The sequence below is a fragment of the Bufo gargarizans genome, chromosome 4 (assembly GCF_014858855.1).
Source record: "Bufo gargarizans isolate SCDJY-AF-19 chromosome 4, ASM1485885v1, whole genome shotgun sequence".
Lineage (NCBI taxonomy): Eukaryota > Metazoa > Chordata > Amphibia > Anura > Bufonidae > Bufo > Bufo gargarizans.
This window is the reverse complement of record NC_058083.1, coordinates 362,511,062-362,533,586: the sequence shown is the minus strand read 5'-3', so window position 1 is coordinate 362,533,586 and position 22,525 is coordinate 362,511,062.

Below are 22,525 nucleotides of genomic sequence, written 5' to 3'. Positions count from 1 at the left end.
GCACGGATGCGTCCAGGAGGAATGAATCAACCACCTTCCGGACGCATCCGTGCGTTAGGCGGTCGGGAGGTGGTTAAAGGGGTATTCCAATCAATGGTGGCATATCGCTTGGATATGCAACCATTGTCTGATAGGTGTGGGTACCACCGATGGGACACGCACCTATATTGATAATGAAGCAGGTAGCGCTGTGGCTGGAGGACACCAGATTTAATGGGGTCCGTCGACCACTGTTTGCTAATCCACAACTCTCACATAGAAAAGAATGGAGGGCGGCAGAGCATGCTCATTGAGCCATACTACAATTTCGGGGATCAGGCCTCTTTCACACGACTGTATTCCCTACAAGAGGGCCATATGTCCCGTAGTAGCATTGATCGTGCCAACAGGAGTACACACAATCATAGACTACAATGATGCTGTGCAAGTCGAGCTTCCGGTGGGACTATTGTTTAGCACGAATAGCCCATTGTGAGGCACAACATGAACAACATCATGATGCCATACTACAATTTCGGGGATCAGGCCTCTTTCACACGACTGTATTCCCTACAAGAGGGCCATATGTCCCGTAGTAGCATTGATCGTGCCAACAGGAGTACACACAATCATAGACTACAATGATGCTGTGCAAGTCGAGCTTCCGGTGGGACTATTGTTTAGCACGAATAGCCCATTGTGAGGCACAACATGAACAACATCATGATGCCATGTACTCCTGTACGCACGATCAATATAGCCCATTAACTAACACTTTACTTGTTTTAATGCATATAGTCGTGTACAAGAGTCCAAAAGGTGTGGTCAGTGATCAGAGCTGAAATCGGACATAATTGGATTTTTAACACAGCCCCCTAGAGATTAGCAACGGAGCGTTTACATGATTCAAAGCAAGGAAGACCCTGGGGCTCTGAATACATGGAGTGGGGCAAAAATGGAAACTAACGTGACAAAATTATCCGCAATACGGATCTTTGGAATGGCTTTCGTACGTTTCCATTTAGTCATTTTATATGCAGATTTTAGGAGATACGGTCACGGTGTAAGCAGTGTTTAGGAGATACGGTTACAGTATAAGCGGTGTTTAGGAGATACGGGCACGGTGTAAGCGGTGTGTAGGTGATACGGTCCCAGTGTAAGCAGTGTGTAGGTGATACGGTCCCAGTGTAAGCAGTGTGTAGGTGATACGGTCCCAGTGTAAGCAGTGTGTAGCTGATACGGTCCCAGTGTAAGCAGTGTGTAGGAGATACGGTCCCAGTGTAAGCAGTGTGTAGGAGATACGGTCACGGTGTAAGCAGTGTGTAGGATATGCGGTTGCAGTGTAAGCAGTGTTTAGGAGATACGGTCGTTTAATTCTCCATTGTCACAGTATTTAGTTACCTAATCAGTATTACATTCAATCACTTTGGTTGAATTGGCACATGGATGTGAGCAGTACCGCCATGTTAAGGCTTCAACCCTTGTTACTGACCAGTCTCACACCATACTTTTCATTCATACGCATTTGGTATTCCAGATGTTTTGGACTACACCTCCCATAATGCTTTGCCAGCATGATGGGAGATGTAATTCACAGCATGTGGACTGCCTATGGTTGCCGACCTCTGAACTCGCGGTGATCACAGTACACAATGCTGAAGTAGCTGTGCAAACAGGAGCAGCTTGTCACGTGTCAGATGCCCCTTCAATACTCCAGGAGAACATGCTTGTCAGAGTTGTGACACAATTTTTTATTATATATTTTTTTTAATGGTTAGAGTAAATCGCAGCATAGACCAGTGCATGCAGACTGACTGTGCACATATATACAGCAGACAGACACACAGATTGTGGGAGACACAGAGACTGAGATTACTTAATCCAGTGAGCGACGGATTTGGTGGCAGATGTGGGGCAGCTTCTCATCCTTCTCTGAGTGACGATATGGCTGCAGTTTTGTAGCAAAAAACATGCCATGGCATAGGAGATCTAGGGAATTTTTTTTATATTTCTTGTTAAACTAGGGTTGTACACATCTAACACACAGGCCACACGTGCTGCACAGCTCCACATCTAACGCACAGCCCACAAATATAATACACTGCACATCCATCCCCCAATATGCTGCACATCCATCCCCCAATATGCTGCACATCCATCCCCAATATGCTGCACATCCATCCCCCAATATGCTGCACATCCATCCCCCAATATGCTGCACATCCATCCCCCAATATGCTGCACATCCATCCCCCAATATGCTGCACATCCATCCCCCAATATGCTGCACATCCATCCCCCAATATGCTGCACATCCATCCCCCAATATGCTGCACATCCATCCCCCAATATGCTGCACATCCATCCCCCAATATACCGTACCGCACAGACACCCCCCAATATATTGCGCAGACAACTTCAATATACTGCGTAGATAGCCACCCATATACTGCACAGAAAGCACACTGCGCAGACACACACAATATACTGCGTAGATAACCCCCATATACTGTGTAGATAGCCCCCTAATAAACTGCGCAGACACCAAAAATATACTGCGTAGACCCCACAACTTCAATATACTGGACGGACACCACCTAATATACTGCGCAGACCTCCCTATATAATGCACAGACCTCCCCCCATATACTGTGCAGACCTTCCTATAATGCGCAGGCAGACCCCCTATATAGTGCGCAGACAGACATCCCCCCCCCCCCCTGTATACCGCGCAGACATCCCCCCCCTGTATACCGCGCAGACACCCCCCCCCCTGTATACCGCGCAGACATCCCCCCCCCTGTATACCGCGCAGACATCCCCCCCCTGTATACCGCGCAGACATCCCCCCCTGTATACCGCGCAGACATCCCCCCCCTGTATACCGCGCAGACATCCCCCCCTGTATACCGCGCAGACATCCCCCCCCCTGTATACCGCGCAGACATCCCCCCCTGTATACCGCGCAGACATCCCCCCCTGTATACCGCGCAGACATCCCCTCCCTGTATACCGCGCAGACATCCCCCCCCCTGTATACCGCGCAGACATCCCCCCCCTGTATACCGCGCAGACATCCCCCCCTGTATACCGCGCAGACATCCCCCCCTGTATACCGCGCAGACATCCCCCCCCTGTATACCGCGCAGACATCCCCCCCCTGTATACCGCGCAGACATCCCCCCCCTGTATACCGCGCAGACATCCCCCCCCTGTATACCGCGCAGACATCCCCCCCCTGTATACCGCGCAGACATCCCCCCCCCTGTATACCGCGCAGACATCCCCCCCCTGTATACCGCGCAGACATCCCCCCCCTGTATACCGCGCAGACATCCCCCCCCTGTATACCGCGCAGACATCCCCCCCCTGTATACCGCGCAGACATCCCCCCCCTGTATACCGCGCAGACATCCCCCCCCTGTATACCGCGCAGACATCCCCCCCCTGTATACCGCGCAGACATCCCCCCCCTGTATACCGCGCAGACAGACCCCCCCCCCCCGTATACCGCGCAGACAGACCCCCCCCGTATACCGCGCAGACAGACCCCCCCCGTATACCGCGCAGACAGACCCCCCCCGTATACCGCGCAGACAGACCCCCCCCGTATACCGCGCAGACAGACCCCCCCCGTATACCGCACAGACAGACCCCCCATATACCGCACAGACAGACCCCCCACATACTGCGCAGACATCCCCCCCACATACTGCGCAGACATCCCCCCCACATACTGCGCAGACAGACCCCCTATATAATAGAACCTATATATAAGAGAACAATCAAGAACCAATATGAGAATAGCTCCTGCAAAGGATTAAAGGCGCTTTTGAAATGGATATTTATACTTACCCTCTACGCTTGCGCACTGGGACGTAATTTCTCCCTACCCCCACATTGCGCAGGCGCGTATATCGGGTGGATTTTAATGAGTTAACCGCGCTTGCGCACTAGGACGTAATTTTTCCCTACCACGGCTCCCCGACGCATGCACAGTGTCCCGGTGTGCTGCTAAAATCGGCAGTGAGATTTTCCCTGGACTGTCCTTTTGCTCATGTGCAGATAGTGAAAACTAAGGCACGCCTCCAGACATCATCTCCAATGCGACAGGAAGTCAGGAGGTAGGGAAATCTCACAAGGTAGGATAATGTAACGCTACAAGGGCAACAGACAGCTGGGTGGAGCTTCCGTAGAGCGGTCGGTGTTCTGCCAGATTCCTATACCTTGACAGAACGCTATACCGGAAGTGACGCGACCGCACAGAAATCAGCTGGTGGAGGATGTGTGCGGCGCTGCGCAAGCGCACATCCACTGGATTGGCAAAACATTGCAGCGCCGAGGGAGAAGGACTTCATGCGCATGCGCGAAACTGTACACCGCGCACTTAGGGATAGGTAGATTTTCCAGTGCAAACTATTCCATCAGATCTGCCTACCCCTGAGTGCCCACACATCAGGAGCAGTTCATCCTTACCGCAGAGCTAAGTGTAGAATATCTGGGTCACCACATAGTGCTGAGTGTGGGATATTGAGGGACTGGATATTGAGCTGAGTGCTGGATATTGGTGTCCCTTAAAATATCCCGCTCTCAGCTCTGCTATGTGGTGACCTCGATATTCTACACTCAGCTCTGCTGTAAGGATGAACGGCTCCACTCAGGGGTAGGGAGATCTAATGGAACATTTTGCGCTGGAAAATCTACCTACACCTAAGTGCGCACACGTGGTGTAAGGTTTTGTGCATGCTCATGAAGTCCTTCTTCCACGGCGCTGCAATTATTTTTTGCTAATCCAGTGGATGTGCAGCGCCGCACACACCCACCTCCAGCTGATTCCTGTGCGGCCGCTTCACTTCCTGTATAGCGTTCTGGCAATTGTAGGAATCTGGCAGAACAATTTTTTAGAGTCCCTTTAGTACCAGGGCTGCAAAAAACTGGAAGGTTTTTAAGGGCATCTATCAGCAGATTTGTACCTATTAAACTGGCTGACCTGTTACATGTGTGCCTGGCAGCTGAAGGCATCTCTGTTGGTCCCCTCTGTTGGGTTCAGATGTACCTGCATTGCTGAGAAACATGATGTTTTATTTTATGCAAATGAGTCTATAGGAGCAACGGGGGCGTTGCTGTTACACCAAGCGGGTATGGCCACAACGTTTTTTGGATGAGGTTTTGAGGCAGATTTGCCTGTAGGATTTTCAGCGATCCATCGGGAAGAAGTATAACATGTCCTTCCTTCATATTCATACTCATTTGTATATATTAAAAAATAATTTTTCTCAGTAATGTGGGCACATATGAACATGGGACCAACACAGATGCCTTCAGCTGCCAAGTGCACATGTAACAGATCAGCCGGTTTTATAGGTAGAAATCTGCTGATAAACGGACAGGAAAAGAACCCATGTAATGTCCCTTTTTCTTGCAGACTTATTAAGGCCTCTTGCACACAACCGTATTTTACAATCCACAAAAACGGATCAGAAAAAAATACAGATGACGTCCGTGTGCATTCCGTATTTTGCGGAACGGAACAACTGACCTCTAATAGAACAGTCCTATCCTTGTCCGTAATGCAGACAATAATAGGACATGTTCTTTTTTTTTTGCGGAATGGAAATGCGGACATACGAAAACTGAATGCAAACGGAGTAACTTTATTTATTTTTTTGCAGACCCATTGAAGTGAATGCAAAAAAAAAACAGACACGGAAAGAAAATACATTAGTGTGCAAGAGGCCTAATTTTTCATGGACAGTACATGTACCCATTGATTTTAATGTGCCTGTTCACGTATCAGTAGTTTTTCACTGATTGTGGTTCAGTGAACAAAATCACAGAGACATGCACTACTTTGATCCATGTTGCAGACCAAACACACCGATTGAAATTTATGGGTTTGTGAAAAATCACTCACAAAACATGGATGGCATCCATGTTTGGTCCATTTTTCATTGACTACCGTTAGGAGATGCTCTGGAAATACATTTTCAGCTGAGCAGTGGCCGTGGAATATGTAGGGCAAAAAGCAGACACATGGACCACAGATTTTTCCACAGACATGGAAATGTGAACAAGGCCTAATAGATGCTGTGATTTCTGGCTGGGGTTGCAAAAGACAGCGGGGGTCATTTATCAAAGACTAGTGTTTTAGACCAGTCTTTGATAGCCCCCTCCGCTGCTTGAGGATGACCCTAATTTATGAGGAGGTGCATGCTTCATCATAAATTAGGTGCATTCTCTGGCAGTCTGTGCACCTAGATTGACATCTACTCCAGTCCGTTACTATATGTCCCGGAGCGGCATACATCGTGCGCACGGGAGCGCACAGCATTATAGGTTACTATGATGCTGGGCGCATCGTGCCGCCCGCGGGGCTATTGTCCCACACTCATAATTTCATATGAGTGACGGACAATAGTCCCGTGGGCGGTCCAATGCGCACAGCATCATAGTAACCTATGATGCTGTGAGCTCCCGTGCGCACAATGTATCGCCCGCTCATGGACCGTATGTCTCGGAGGCCATACGGTCGTGTGCATGAGCCCTTAGTGAGCACTTCTCCTTTGCGGAGATAATCCATCCCACCTCACAGGTGTGGCATATCAAGGTGCTGATTAGGCAGCATGAATATTGCACAGGTGTGCCTTAGACTGCCCACAATAAAAGACCACTCTGGAATGTGCAGTTTAATCACACAGTACAATGCCACAGATGTCGCAACGTTTGAGGGACTATGCAATTAGCATGCTGACTGCAGGAATGTCTACCAGAGCTGTTGCCTGTGCAATGAATGTTCATTTCTCTACCATAAGACGTCTCCAAGGGCGTTTCAGAGAATTTAGCAGTACGTCCAACCGGCCTCACAACCGCAGACCACGTGTAAGCACACCAGCCCAGGACCTCCTTCATGATCATCTGAGACCAGCCACACAGACAGCTGCAGCAACAATCGGTTTGCATAACCAAAGGATTTCTGCACAATCTGTCAGAAACCATCTCAGGGAAGCTCACCTGCATGCTCGTCGTCCTCATCGTGGTCTGGACCTGACTGCAGTTCGTCGTCGTAATCGACTTGAGTGGGCAAATGTTCACATTCGATGGCGTCTGGCACGTTGGAGAGGCGTTCTGTTCACGGATGAGTCACGGTTTTTACTGTTCAAAGCAGATGGCAGACAGCGTGTGTGGGTCAGCGGTTTGCTGACGTAAACGTGGATCGAGTGGCCCATGGTGGCGGTGGGGTTATGGTATGGGCAGGCGTATGTTATAGACAATGAACATTTTATTGATGGCATTCTGAATGCACAGATACCGTGACGAGATCCTGAGGCCCATTGTTGTGCCATTCATCCACGACCATCACCCCATATTGCAAGGATCTGTACACAATTCCTGGAAGCTGAAAACATCCCAGTTCTTGCATGGCCAGCATACTCACCGGTCATGTCACCCATTGAGCATGTTTGGGATTTTCTCTGGATCGGCGTATACAGTTGTTCCAGTTCCTGCCAATATTCTGCAACTTTGCATAGCTATTGAATTGGAGTGGACCAACATTCCACAGGCCACAATCAACAACCTGATCAACTGTATGAGACGGAGATGTGTTGCATTGCATGAGGCAAATGGTGGCCTCACCAGATACTGACTGGTTTTCTGACCCCCCTCAGTAAAGCAAAACTGTGCACATTTCAGAAGTGGCCTTTTATTGTGGGAAGTCTAAGGCACACCTGTGCAATATTCATGCTGTCTAATCAGCACCTTGATATACCACACCTGTGAGGTGGGATTGATTATCTCAGTAAAGAAGAAGTGCTCACTAACACAGATTTAGACAGATTTGTGAACAATATTTCAGAGTAATGGGTCTTTTGTGTATGTAGAAAATGTTTCTGATTTTTTAGTTAAAGAACCTTTCACTACTGTACAAACTAAAAACTAACTAGATCAGTGGGCAGAGCGGTGCCCAGGGGTCCCCCTGCACTTACTAGTATGCCTGGGTGCCGCTCCGTTCGCCCGGTATAGGCTCCGGTGTCTGCGCTCCCTCTGACTGATTTTTTTGTAGGAGGCGTGTCCCTTGCTGCACTGCTGGCCAATCGCAGCGCACAGCTCATAGCCTGAGCGGCACCCAGGCATACTAGTAAGTGCAGGTGGACCCCTGGGCGCCGCTCTGCCCACTAATCTAGTTAGTTTTTAGTTTGTACAGTAGTGAAAGGTCCTTTTTAAGCTCATGCAAAATGGGAGCAAAACTGAAAGTGTTGCGTTTATATTTATTGGTCAGTGTATTTTGTGGTCCTCAAACCGCAGATCCGCAAAATACAGATACCATCTACATTTTTTGCAGACCCATTGGGGGATATTTATCCATAATGGCATAATTTGCACCCAAAAAATACTAATGTTACAATTCAAAAGTGGTGACTTGTTTCACCTCATACATCAAAAGGCTCACGCCACTTGTAAAATGTGATTTTTTTAAAAAAAAATATCAACTTGATTATCTGCCTATTTTTCTTGATTTGTGACATTTTAACACCAATAGCACCAATAAACTGAAATCTGCCATTTTCAGCCACCCCTGTCCACACCACACTTATGACTTTTGACACATATTTGCGACATTTCCAGTGATAAATTGCTTTTTTCTTAGACTCGGCACATTTTTGTTATTGTTTTGTTTTTGTTGAATGACAATCTACTGACAAAACCCTGTTATTTAGCTCATTTATGTATTCCTGTTTTAACCCCTAGAGGACCTCTGCCGTACATGTACGGCGCTGGTGGACCTGCCCAATCCGCGGCACGGACCCAGCAGTCACTGACAGCCAGGCCCCTGCTGCATACGCTGGCATCGGTGAAAACACAGATGCCGGTGTATTAATCCTTAGTATGTCACAGTCAAAGCTGACCGTGACATGCAGACGGTTTGCGGAGGGTACAGGTGCCCTCCCTATCTCCATCGTGTCCCCTCGCTGCAGTGACGGGGACCCGATGGTAGAGAAGGCAGCCTGATGGCTTCTATGGAAGCCTGTGAGATCCAGCCCTTAGGCCTCTTTCACACGATCGATTGGCTTTGGCCTCATGCACATGTTTTTTGCAGTCCAGAAACCACGGATCCGCAAAAAACGGAAGCCGCCCGTGTGCGTTCCGAAATTTGTGGAACGGAACAGCCTATTGTAGACATGCATATTTGTGTCCGCAATGCTATATTTTTTTTGCAGGGCCTTGGAACGGCGCAACGGATGCAGATAGCACATGGAGTGCCCATTGAAGTGAATGGGTCCGCATCCGAGCCGCTAAAACTGCAGCTCAGATGCAGACCACAACTACAGTCGTGTGCATGAGGCCTTTTTCCGTTTTTCATAGATCCGTTGTTCCGTTTTTTGTTTCCGTTGTGTTTCTGTTCCGTTTTTCCGTATGACATATACAGTAATTACATAGAAAAAATTGGGCTGGGCAAAACATTTTCAATAGATGGTTCCGCAAAAACAGAATGGATACGGAAGACATACGGATGCATTTCCGTATGTGTTCTGCTTTTTGCGGACCCATTGACTTGAATGGAGCCACGGAACGTGGTTTGCGGGCAATAATAGGACATGTTCTATCTTTCAACAGAACAGAAAAACGGAAATGGAATGCATACGGAGTACATTCCGTTTTTTTCAGGTTCCGTATACGGATCTATACGGAACGCAAAAAACGGGCCGTAAACGGAAAAAAATAAACGGTCACGTGAAAGAGGCCTTAGGCTGGGTCTCACAGGCAGGCTGTCAGCATACAAAAAAAAGCCCCTTTCCCAAAATAAAACACATAAAAGAAAAACAGACATATTGGGTATTGACGCATCCGTAACGACCAGCTCTATAAAAATATCACATGATCCACCCTCTCATCTGAAATAAAAATAAAAACTGTGCCAAAACAACTATTTTAGAGGCAGCAGGGTCACTGGTTGCAGGCTTGTCTGAAGAGGTGGGTTTTTAGGTTTCCTTTGAAGGATTCCACTGTAGGTAAGAGTCTAACATGTTGGGGTAGTGAGTTCCAGAGAATGGGGAATGCACTGGAAAAATCTTGGAGGCGATTGTAGGATGAGGTGATAAGAGGATAGGAGAGAAGGAGGTCTTGTGAGGAACGGAGATTGTGTGTGGGGATGTATCGGGAAGGTAGCTCAGAGATGTAGGGAGGGGACAGGTTGTGGACGGCCTTGTATGTATTTGTTAGTATTTTGAACTGAATTTGTTGGGCAATGGGGACCCAGTAAAGGGATTGGCAAAGGGGAGAGGCAGAGGAGTAACAGGGTGAGAGGTGGATCAGTCGTGTAGCAGAGTTGAGGATAGATTGGAGGGGTGCGAGAGTGCTAGATGGAAGGCCACAGAGGAGAATGTTGCAGTAGTCTAGGCGGGAGATGATGTATACTACAGCTACCGTTCTGCAACTGATAAAGGATCTTATCCTTTTGGTGATGCTGCTCACTATAGTGTTGCCCTGTTTAATCGCCTTGCAGGCTAAACATCCACCACAGTTGTAGGTGCCAGATGGTTTACTTGAAAGCCAAGTGCTTTGTGTGGGGGTAGTAAATGTGCTATGCACTAATTTATCCCTTAAATTGCAGCCATATGTCGATAAGTAATAAGTGGTAATCACGACAAGGTGCCTAACATCTGGATCAGAACTCAGGATCCCCCAATATTCTTTGAGGACTTCCCGTACCTCCTTATGCGCTTGATCGTATGTGCTGATGATTCTCATTTTGGAATCACCAGTCACACGGGCCTTGGGATGCAACAGAATCTCTTTGTCACAGGCCACCGCATGCTGGTATGCTTTCCTAAGGGGCTTCTGTAGATATCCTCTTTGTCTGAATCTGGTCTCCAGCTCATTGGCCATGAGATTAAAATAAATCCATTCAGAACAATTCCGCCTTGCCCTGAGGTACTGAACTTTTGGCATACCCTGCTTCAGTGGGAGTGGATGACTGCTCTCCCACCTAAGCAGGGTGTTGGTGGCTGTAGGTTTCCTGAACCTTTTTGTCGTGATTTTTCTACCCAATCCAACACTAATCGAGAGATCAAGAAAGGTAAGTTTTGTGTCGTTTATTTCACTAGTAAAGAACAATCCCAGTTGTTGTTGAGAGAGTACACAAAGTCGTTGAAATCTGATTTCGTGCTGTTCCATAAAATGAACACATCGTCGATGAACCTCAGCCATAACTTGATTGCCGAGATCCATCGATCCATAGCCTCGCCAAAGACAATTTTCCTCTCCGACTAGCCCAGGTAGATTTGCGAACGTAGGAGCACATGGGTTACCCATTGTAACTCCCCTGAGCTGGTGGAAGATCTGTCTGTCAAATACAAAAATGTGTTTCAAAATGAAATGCAACAGTTTGATGACAAACTCATTGTGTAAGTCAAGATGCTAGCCCCTTTCTGCCAGGATTGGATGTGGGATGGAGTTGTAGAGGGCCTCTACATTCAAACTGGCTAGGAGGGTTCCCTTATCACAATAGACGTCATTGAGACATCTGAAAACGTCCATGGAGTCCCTTACATATGAGGCTAGACTGATGACGAATGGGCGCAGGATCTCATCTACATAGACACTTATCTTTTTCTGTCAGGCTCCCAACACCCGAAACAATCGGCCTGCCTTTCAGGGGATTCACCCCTTTATGTATTTTTGTCAGGCTGTAGAATGTGTGTAATATGGGGTTTTCAGGCAACAGGAAAGCATGTTCTGTTTTGCTAATCAAATGTTCCCTTTTTGCTTCACTAAGAATTTTAGCCAGTGCATCCCTGACGCCCACTGTTGGATTTGAATCTAGTCTGGCATAGCAGACCTTTTCCTCCAGGATCCGTAGACACATTCCTTTATAAGTATCCGTGTCTAGGATCACCACGTTACCCCCTTTATCAGAGGGTTTTAAGACAATGTCTTCGTCAACTTGCAGGGTGCGCAAGGCCTCAGATTCTGCTGAGGTGAGCTTAGTCTTGTCCTGACAGTGTACACGTAGCGACCTAAGGTTATCCGTAACCACTGTCAAGAATGCGTCAAGGGGAGAGTAGTCGTTGGCAGGTGGATTTCTTCTTGAGGGCAATTTCAGTTCAGTAAAGGGGCTATTGCTCTTTTTCCTTCTTTCAGGAGGTCAGCTAGGAGTCTCACATCATTTAGTTCCTCCTCTTCCATACCCAATTTCTGACATTGATCACGGTCATGTGTCATGAAAACTTTATTTCCTAATAAACAGGATGATGTCTTTAACCCAGTTAAAGGGATTACATTTGCAATCCGGGACAAAGGACAGTCCTTTACGTAGCAACCCCATCTCCGTATCAGTCAAAATACTTTTTGAAATAATAATTTGGAGGTCTTCAGTGTGTTAATAAGGGTTACGAGCCCTTTCTGTTTCTGAGTTTGTAGTCAGACACTAGTTGTCCTGTCCCTAAAAAAAACTCCCCTTGAACCTCTATCACCTCTACCTCAACCTCTATTTCTATTTGGTTGCCAACCTCGCCCTCAACCCCTAATTTTGGTGTTGAGATTGGAGTCTGCTGTTGTGTCTGCGTCGGTATCGTACTCAGAAGACGAGGCTTCTGTCTCACTTTCTAGATTGGTTTTGTTATTTCTATTTGTGAAATCTTGAGTATCACGAACAAACTGAAAATGTTTCCTCTCTTTGATATATCCTGTCAATCTTTCTACACACCGCCTGTTCTCATATTAAATTGTACACTGTATTATTAATTCTTCTTTCACTATGTTGTTTCTATGTATTGTTCTGTTGCCGCCATCTGCTGGCCAGAATTGTATGCTGCACGTCTCAGCTCTTACTAGTAAAAATTTTTCTCTGCTGGGCGTGGTTTTAGCTGCCTCAGTCCATGTCACTTCCTGCAGCCATTTTCAGTGCTGCATAGCTGTGTGACTGAATAGTCTAACATTTTTGGGCTAGTGAAGGCGTCAGTTTTTAACAAGCAGTTAGCCTCAGGAAAGGCATCAACAGGACAGCAGCAATACCACTACTACATTACAGTATTGTATCATCCTTTGTCGCTGTATTTGGATCAAATAAACCCACGTTGATTTCATTCCCGTGCAGGGGCGGACTGACAACTCATGGGGCAATAGGAGATTATGGGGCCCCTGTGTCCCACCCACCCTATAGTCACACCCACACAACACACAGCCCCACCCACATATTGCACCGCCCACATCACCTACACTTGGTACAGAATTTCTATTTACCATCCTCCCCACCTTCTCCAACCAGCACCCTTACTCACATAAAACAAATAATATATGGTATATGTTGGTAAGGCTGATTAGTCAGCCTGCATTTGTGGGAGGGGCTGAGGCTCTTCATATACAAGCCACAGCCTCACTCACAGGGGTGTGTTCTCAGGTGCACAGCTGCTGCTGGTTGTCATTAGCAAACTAGCTTCTCTGGTGGTAGGATTCTTTCTTTGCAGCATGGAGCTTGTTATTTTGCTCTCTGCTACCGTAGCATGCACGCGCCATACTAAGTAAGTAGGTTGGGCCGGGGACATCTTTCTTGGCCGGTCGGAACCGACTTTGCTAGCGAACGGGAGGCTTCGCCTCAGAATCTGCTACCTCAGGTTTGCTCGTTGGGGCTAAATACTTCTATTTCTTTTCACCTTTGTTTGTTGGTAATAGGAGTTAGTTCCTATAAATCTTACAAGTTTTACTTCGCTTTGTTCATCTCGTATGAAGTTACTTCAGCCGGTTGCTGTAAAGGAAGAGTTACCCGGGCTGCTCGTGACGTCATGTTTGGAGATCAGACGCAGCGTTTATTGTTTAGGCCTCTTGCTGTAGCTGTCTCCTTGCCACTCAGATTGGTCCCACATTCAAGCTGACGTCACCTGTTGGCTGTTACATCTCATTCCGTACCCGGCCGACAGCCGGATCCGTATTACACGCCTGTTATTACATGTTGTATACTCGTCTTACAGCCATAGCTGCTACTGTTACTCCGTTTTCATGCTATTGACGCACCACCCTGGTGTTCACATCTTGCTCCACTCACAACCAGAGCTGCGTTCATGTGTCGACTGGTATACCATGTTTGCTCTGCTCATTGTGAGAGCTGTGTTTTCACGTCCGCTGTCGCAACATATTCATACTAGGCTTTTTCCAGAGCTGCATTCACGTTCACCATTCCATCATAATTATGCCCCACTCACATTTAGAGCTTCTATTCTACCAATTTCATTCTCGGCCACTCTGGGTTCTCTGGGTGCATTCACACTACGCTGTCAAATAATTTTTTGCACTCCACCCACGACCAGAGTTGCATTCATACGTCTATCGGTATATCATGTTTGCTCTACTCGCACCCAGAGCTGCATTCACACATCCTATGCTACTACAGGTTCTTTCCAGGCCCATTTAAAGAACTGCATTCACGTCGCTATTACATCTATGTTATGCTCCGTTCACAACTAGAGCTGCTGTTATACCAAATTTCATGCTCTGCTTATACCCAGAGTTGTGTTCACACTTCTACTGCTACACCAGGTCGTATACCCCACTCACCAAAGCCGCTTTCCATGTCTGCTGTCACATCAAGTTAATATTCCGTTTACATTCAAAGCTGCGTCCGCATGTCTGCTTTTACATCTTGTCCTATACTCCATTCACTACTAGAGCTGCGTGCACGTGTCTGCCTTCGCATCATGTCAATGCTCTGCTCACTTTCAGATTGCATTTATACATCTGCTTTATACCATGCTTTTCATGTGCTACCCATACTCGGAGCTGCGCCCATACCATGTTTTTCAGGTACCACTTACATCCAAAGCCCCATTCACCCATTTGTTGTTACATCATGTGTTGTACTCTGCTCCCACTCAAAGCTGCATTCTCCTGTTCATTGCTACGTCATGGTTTTACTCAATAATCTCACCGGGGCAGTCTGCACCCACCGCTCTGGTAGCTCTCTCCCGACAAACATAACTGCGTTCTTTTCAGGGTTACGTTCCTTTCTTCTGTGGTCTGTTACATTCCTTAGGCCTACTTTTCTGTTCACCTCAGGGAGATTTTTTTTATTTTTTTTTTTGGGTGTTCTATAATCCTGGTTCATATTCACTCAGACTGGTCTCCTTTTACTTCTTGTTCGTATTCACTCAGATTGGTCTCCTGCCCCAGTTCACCAAACAGCTCCTCAGCGGAGGTCAGTGGGCCAATAGGAGTACGTTTCCTGCTATGTTTTCACAAGCTGTTCATTTGTTTATCACGATAAGAGACTTCTCTTAGCGAACTTGCAATGCCGAAGGCTCTTGTTTTTCTCCCATCTCTGTTTCAATTTCATGTTTACGTTTTATGGTTAGTGGTGGTTAGTGTTATATGTATGCACATGCTTCGGATTACTGTCTATATTTTCAACGCCTGTTGGCAGTCATGTTCCTTAGGCTACCTTTTGGCCAATCCAATCATTCAAGTCGCTTCATATACCATCAGTTCCGGGTTACGTTTTAATTACTTATTGTCACCGCAACGTCATCCCTCTGGCTTCGGGGGCCCCTATGACTGATCCGTCCTCATGGCTCCGGGGGCCCCATGACCGTTTTTTTATGTTTTGTTTGTTAGGGGTACAACATGGTTGTAGGCTGGTTAGTGTCCCAGGTTTGCTGTTGGAGGGGGTCATGGTTCAGCGAGTCCCCAAGGCATTTTGGTGCTGCATAAGTGTTTTATTTAAAAAAATAAAATAAATAAATCATAAGAGGCTTGCACGCATGGCTATCATCATAAGAGGCTTGCACGCATGGCTATCATCATAAGAGGCTCACACGCATGGCTATCATCATAAGAGGCTCGCACGCATGGCTCCCGCCATAAGAGGCTCGCACGCATGGCTCCCGCCATAAGAGGCTCGCACGCATGGCTCCCTCCATAAATGGCTCGCACTCATGGCTCCCGCCATAAGAGACTCGCTGGAGTGGCTCTTGGCTTAGAGGATTTCACAATTGTCATCGACATTGGTAGGTCATACGGCCATCTGACACTATTTTCCATAGCACACCTTGCAGAAGTTTTCTTTTGTTCATTTATATTTTAGTACTTGCGGTTCATTTCAGCCTCATTTCATTAAGAAGCTTTGTCTTTCTAGGTTATCGAGTCCCGGTTGATTACTAAACCTGTCGGGTTAAGCCCCAATCTTTTCCCCAGCTGTCCTTTAACTCTTAAGGTTCGCTGCCCGGCCCCATGGGCCCCTGGTGGTTGCTTCAGCCCCATGGCTTCAGGGGTCCGACCAATGGTTGTCTGTCCACCTGTGCAGCTATGCTTTTGGTTTTGAATGGCTCACATCTTTACCTGCTTGCCAGCTCATGTTATTTTAGGTTTCATTTTAATTAATGTCCGTTCTCTCTATTTTCTGTCATGTTTCCCTTCGTCTTTTCAGGTCATGCAGTTGGGGGTCACCTTCCACGCCAGGTCTCGTTTCTAACGATATTTCGCTTTGCATGTTGTTCAGGCCACGTAGTTTATCTTGGGTATCACCTGCCACATCGGTCAGGCTCATGGTTTAATTTCACCTGCACCTTATTCAGGTCACTTATTATAGTATAGAAAATAAAAATCGGCCCCATGGCTTCGGGGGCCCAATGACTGTTTTCAGTCCTGCTGGGCTGATTGCCTGGTTGGTTGTCCATCTGTGCATATGGGCTGATTTGGCCCGTATGTATCACATACATATCTGCTTCCCTAAATTCCTAATAATCCATGTTGATCGTCACTTTATGTTTTGACCACAAACTGGTCTGGTTCGCCCTACAGCATCATTGTCATGTCTTACGCAGATATTTTGTCTTGCTTTAATTGTTCATGCTTCGTTCAGGTCCTGCCAGAGGAGGAACAAGTAGGTCAATTCCCTCTAGCATTTCAGTCTCTGACCGTAGTTGATCATATCTTGTCAACCAGGTCCCCGCGCAAAGTCATTGCCTTTTTACCACGACCAGGAATTCATTTTCGCAGGTAGCTTTATTGCAATTGCATTCCTTCACTCATGGGAGGGCATAGACAACATTTTGTATATTATGGCTTCATAGCTTCTTGCCACACTAACCTCAGACTCCCTACAACCACGTTGAATCGGGTTTTGGACAAGGTCCAGCATTTCCTCACGGATTCAGATAGTAGGTCGGTCTTCACGTCTCAAGAGTTAAAACAATTCTCAGGGGCACACAGTAGAACAACGCGCGGACCGCGGCTAGCAGATAGCTGTTGTCTGGGGAACTATTCAAGGATTCTCTTCCTATCTACATAGTTCTTTTTGGCCCTCATTCCTGCCTAGTCTAGGCAGTTAGGTTTCAGTCCCACGATCTCCTGAGGCTAGGGCATTGCCAGTACTCGCATTAGAACCAAAACTTTACAAGGTTCAGTTGGTTTTCATCCTCCATTTCACAACGTATTCCCAGTCCTCCATTCCGCTTCGGGCAGTATCCGCAATATTGAGCATTATGTCTCTGGCCTTGTAATCCACAAGATGGGTTGTAGGTCTCCTTCTGGTCTTGCCTCTTAAACCCCGAATTTTCGCTCTAGATCCCTGACGCCTTGCAATTGGCTTGGGGATTAGTTTGCACATGCCATTCGAGTTCCTTTTCTACCCTACTTGGCTTGGTTTTTGCCCACTTATAGGCCTACCCACGATCATGGCTTAGGGCACACAACAATCCATTTAGTCAAGTTAGCTAAGACACGCCTAGCTGGGTTAGGTTGTTCCCGTGGTTTCTCTCCCTAGGGTTCTTCGGATATCTCTTGGCCGTAGCCATGACCACAAATATATATATATATATATATATATATATATATATATATACACACATATTTTATAGCTTACAGTGAATTACTGTAAATACTTACAGGAAGACTCCAGCAGGCTCAGGATCAGTGCTCTGGGCTCTGGGCAGCTGGGCTCAGGGCTGGAAGTGGGCAACGCTCTTCAGTTCAGGAGACCTATAAGAGACACCTAAGTTTTAGAGGGGGACAATAAGAAAAAAAATATTTTTCATTAGACCTCAGGTCAGACCACCAATCAGACTCCCAATGGTAATCAGACCTCAGCTGACAGCACCAATCAGACCCCCAATGTAAATAAGACCCCAATAAGTCTTCAAATCAAACCTCAGCTCAGACCCCAATGTAAATTACCCCCAATCAGACCTCAGATGAGAGCCCCATGGCTCTTATCAGCCCTTATGCATTATGTGCCTCTCAGTCCCCATTATGCCTCTCAGCCTCATTATGCCTCTCAGTCCCCAGATTATGTGCCCCTCACAGTAGATATGCCCAGATATGTGCCCCCTAACGGTAGTTATGCCAGATTATGTGCCCCTCACAGTAGTTATGCCCAGATATGTGCCTCCCTCACAGTAGTTATGCCCAGATATGTGCCTCCCTCACATTAGTTATGCCCAGATATGTGCCTCCCTCACAGTAGATATGCCCAGATATGTGCCTCCCTCACAGTAGATATGCCCAGATATGTGCCCCTCACATTAGATATGCCCAGATATGTGCCAACTCACAGTAGTTCTGCCAAATTATGTGCCAACTCACAGTAGTTCTGCCAAATTATGTGCCTCTTGCAGTAGATATGCCCAGATGATGTGCCCCCTCACAGTAGTTATGGACAGATATGTTACCCCTCAAATTAGTTATGCCCATAGCCCCCTCACAGTAGTTGTTGCCCCCAGTCTGCAGCTAATTACCTTTTTTCCCGATGACGGTCTCCCACACTCACATTGTACTGCTGGCTGTGCTGGAGTCCGATTCCCAGGCCTTCAACGCTCCTCCTGCAGCCAGCAGCGCGATGTGTGGCCAGCAGGGGAGCGCTCAGAAGAACAGTGAAGCAGGGAATGGAGAGCGCTCCCTGCTTTGCTATGGAAGCAACAACCCAGCAGTGACAAGAACTGCCGGGTGTGTCAGTGTGCACCACATGCCCCCCTCCCCTTGCCTCTGCACCAACACCCTTCCTTGCCTCATATTATACATGTTTGAGGAGCGCTCTGACGGGGCCCGGCATGGTCACTGTACTTTATTCCGGGCCCCTTCAGAGCGCTCCATTACATGTGAGTGCAGAAGACAGCCCTGATATGGGCCCCCTAGTGGCCGCGGGCCCTCGGTCCATGCCCGAGTGGTCAATCCGCCCCTGTTCCCGTGTCTACGCTTTGGATCCATCTAACCCGAGCATTTGCCGAACCAGTCTGCTCCACTGCTTGTATACGAAGGTAGGAAGTCACACAGCCATTATCAGTTATATCTTCATTCGCCTTCATGTGGGGACAGAACATGTTGTAATGTGGTCTCTCTTTTCTCGAAGTCTGAGGCTGACATAAACCTCTTGGCTGCCTCAATGCACTCCTGTAATTCAATGGTGTTTCTGGCCAGTAGATTTTTTTTTCCCTCTTCCAACAACAGCCTAATTAGACGGAGAGAGGATTCAATGGATTCCCTCTGCCATTTGTTCATGAGGTCCTCTGCGTTGGTCAAAACTGGATTCCTCAGACCCCTTGGCACTATTTTATTTTATTAATAAGTCTCCAGGGTTTGCATCTCCCACCAGGAGCGTACATGATCTTTATATACCATGATCAGGTTTTTGAAGACTGAGGAAATACTGGCCGATTGTGACGGTAACTCCTGTTAAATGAATCCAGCCATTTGTCAGAATTAGTATCACCTAATCAAAAACCTGCCATCACTTATCAAGAACAAAGGGGTAACAAAGAAATTAACTATATCACAATAAAAGAAGTTGGCGACTGACCAAAGTAGATACTGTTAACTGCCTGAAAGACTGTCGCTAAAATTTAACTTTTATTACAGAAAGTAATAAAAAAGAAGGGTGAGTGTTCACAACAACTGAAAGAGCCGCTGGCTCTAAGCTGTACGCTCACCATCCATAGTATACAGCATCTTTGTTTTCATATTTGTTTGGCTCTATGTTTCCACGTTACGCTCCTGATGAATAGGCTGTTATAAAATGCAGTCAGAGAAACGCTTTGAGCGATAATCATTTATGTGAAACATATCAAGGAATCTTATGTAGCCACCAAGGCATTTTATTTACAGGGCAGTACTGAACAGGAAAGAGCACTTACACAATAGCAGGTATGGTATAGTGTTCAGCATTAACCATATCCAGCGTGGGTACTCCGGACTCCCTGTTTTTGTATATCCTAGAGGTAGGTTGGAGGGTCAATATTGGTCAGAGTAGAAAACTTTGAAAAGAAATGGTTCCGGATTCAATAGAGGTCCTCTTTAAAACTTCTTATTTTATTGAACATTCATAACAGCAGACAGCCACTACGTGCACATGACATGTTGACGTGTTTCGGGTACAAGACCCTTAGTCTTAACAATATCGCACCATGAAACACAAACATTTAAATGAATATTGAGCCCAACCCTCCAAACTTCCAGGGAGGAGCGCGCCTCTTCATTGGTTGTTTCATTGCGGTGAACACCCATCATCTAGACTGCTAATCACAGAATAGATGTCCTTCACATTGTGCTGGATCTCCCAGGTCAATTAACATCTTATTAAATGTGCCTTGTTGAATCAGGCTAGACAAGGAAAGAAAAAAAAAGGGGGGGGGGGAGAAACCGCACAATGTGAATGATGTACTACATATAAAAACATACGATGACATAACTAAAATGACCGTATTCATGCCAGCATATTCTCAATATAAAGGATCTATATGTGGCCCTTGGGAGGAAGGTATATATAAATAAAGGTAATAATAATAATAAACTTAGATATACAGTACAATATAAGATCTGTACCTTCTTACAGCAAATTACTGGTAGGTGTACATTAGCTCCTTCTTTAGGTTTAATCCTGTTGGGACTCTGGTATTTAATCTAAATATCCAGAACGCCTCTCGCAGGAGGAGTTTTTTCGGTGGTCCCCACCTCTTGGGGGTGCAGTTACCTTTTCTATTGCAAATGCATTAAAACTTTTAACCCTGCGAGCGTGCATTTGCACAAAGTGCCTTGCTGCATTGGAGATGTTCAATGCGTTTGGATTACTGATATAATTTAGATGCTCTAGGAGCCGATTTCTGAATTTACGCATTGTGCTCCCAACATATAGCAAGTCACATTCAGTGCAACAGATAATATAAACCACTCCTGTAGTGTTACAATTGATATAACTTTTGATTGGAAAAATACAGGAGTGGTCAGAATTTTCTAAGGATTGCACGGGAGTCACATAGTTAAAAGTTTTACATGGGTGGCTCCCACATCTACTGAACCCCCTATAGCTGAGCCAATTGTGTTTCTTATTTAGATTTAGATTTCGACTATTGGAGGTGAATAGGGATGGGGACAGAGAGCAGAACAATGTCGCAGCCCTCCTAGGGACTATTTTGCAACCAAATTTCAATGCATTATATAGGATGTCGTCATCATACAATATCGGCAAACATCCTTTTATCACAGAGCAGATTTTGTCAAATTCCTTGCTATATTTAATAAATAAAATTGGAACCTTGTCCTGGTCTCTGTCCTCAAGTACCTTCATCCTCCTTCTCAATTTACTAGAAGTACTCCCTTCCTTTCCAAATCCAAAGAGCATGTCAAATCTGTCTTTCTGCAACGCAATTTTCCTGCCCCTTAACAACTTCCAATCGGGGTAATTTCTGGCTTTTAACCTCTTGTCTACTGCCCTAAATTCTTCCTCCAGATACATTGGTAGGCTGCAATTTCTAGCCGTCCGAATGTATTCCCCTACCGGGATTGCTTTTATGGTGTGTAAAGGATGGTGGCTTCTGGCATTGAAAATTGAATTCCCCGCCACCTTTTTCCTATATGTGCGAGTATGCACAGTCTCATTTGGGTAGCCATGGAGTGTCAAGTCCAGGAAATCAATGCTGGATTCATTCGCCACGCACGTGAAGCGCAAATTATAATCATTGGTGTTCAGATAAGACTGAAAGTCCGGGACGGCAGACACATCGCCCGCCCAAATCATGAGCAGGTCATCGATGTATCTGCCGTACTAGCCCAATTCAGACAAAAAAGGGTTATTCACACTGTAGACATATTTGTCTTCCCAGTATGCCATAGTTAGATTTGCCAAAGAGGGCGAGAATTTCGCCCCCATTGACACTCAATGTATTTGCAGATAATAGACACTGTCAAACATAAAATAATTGTGTGTTAATAAGAAATCCGCAACCTCACATGCTTAGTCTATGAACCCAGGACTGAATCCCGTATGTTTATGGAGATGACACTCCATGGCTAACAGGGCGACCCTGTGAGGGATCGAATGATATAATGCTATGACATCAGCCACAATCCATTTTGTAGTTTGATTCCCATTTGAGACTGTACATGTGTTAGCTATTTTTCTTAAGCAGGTTTATGATGGTTATATGATGAGGCTTCAGACCTTCAACCCGTGAATATTTCCCTGTGCAACGAATATCCCATTTGCTTCTGATCAGAGAGATAAGACAGCCCTGACTCAACATAGGTTGTCAATATCTGAAATCTTTATTTTCCCAGCACATAGTTTATA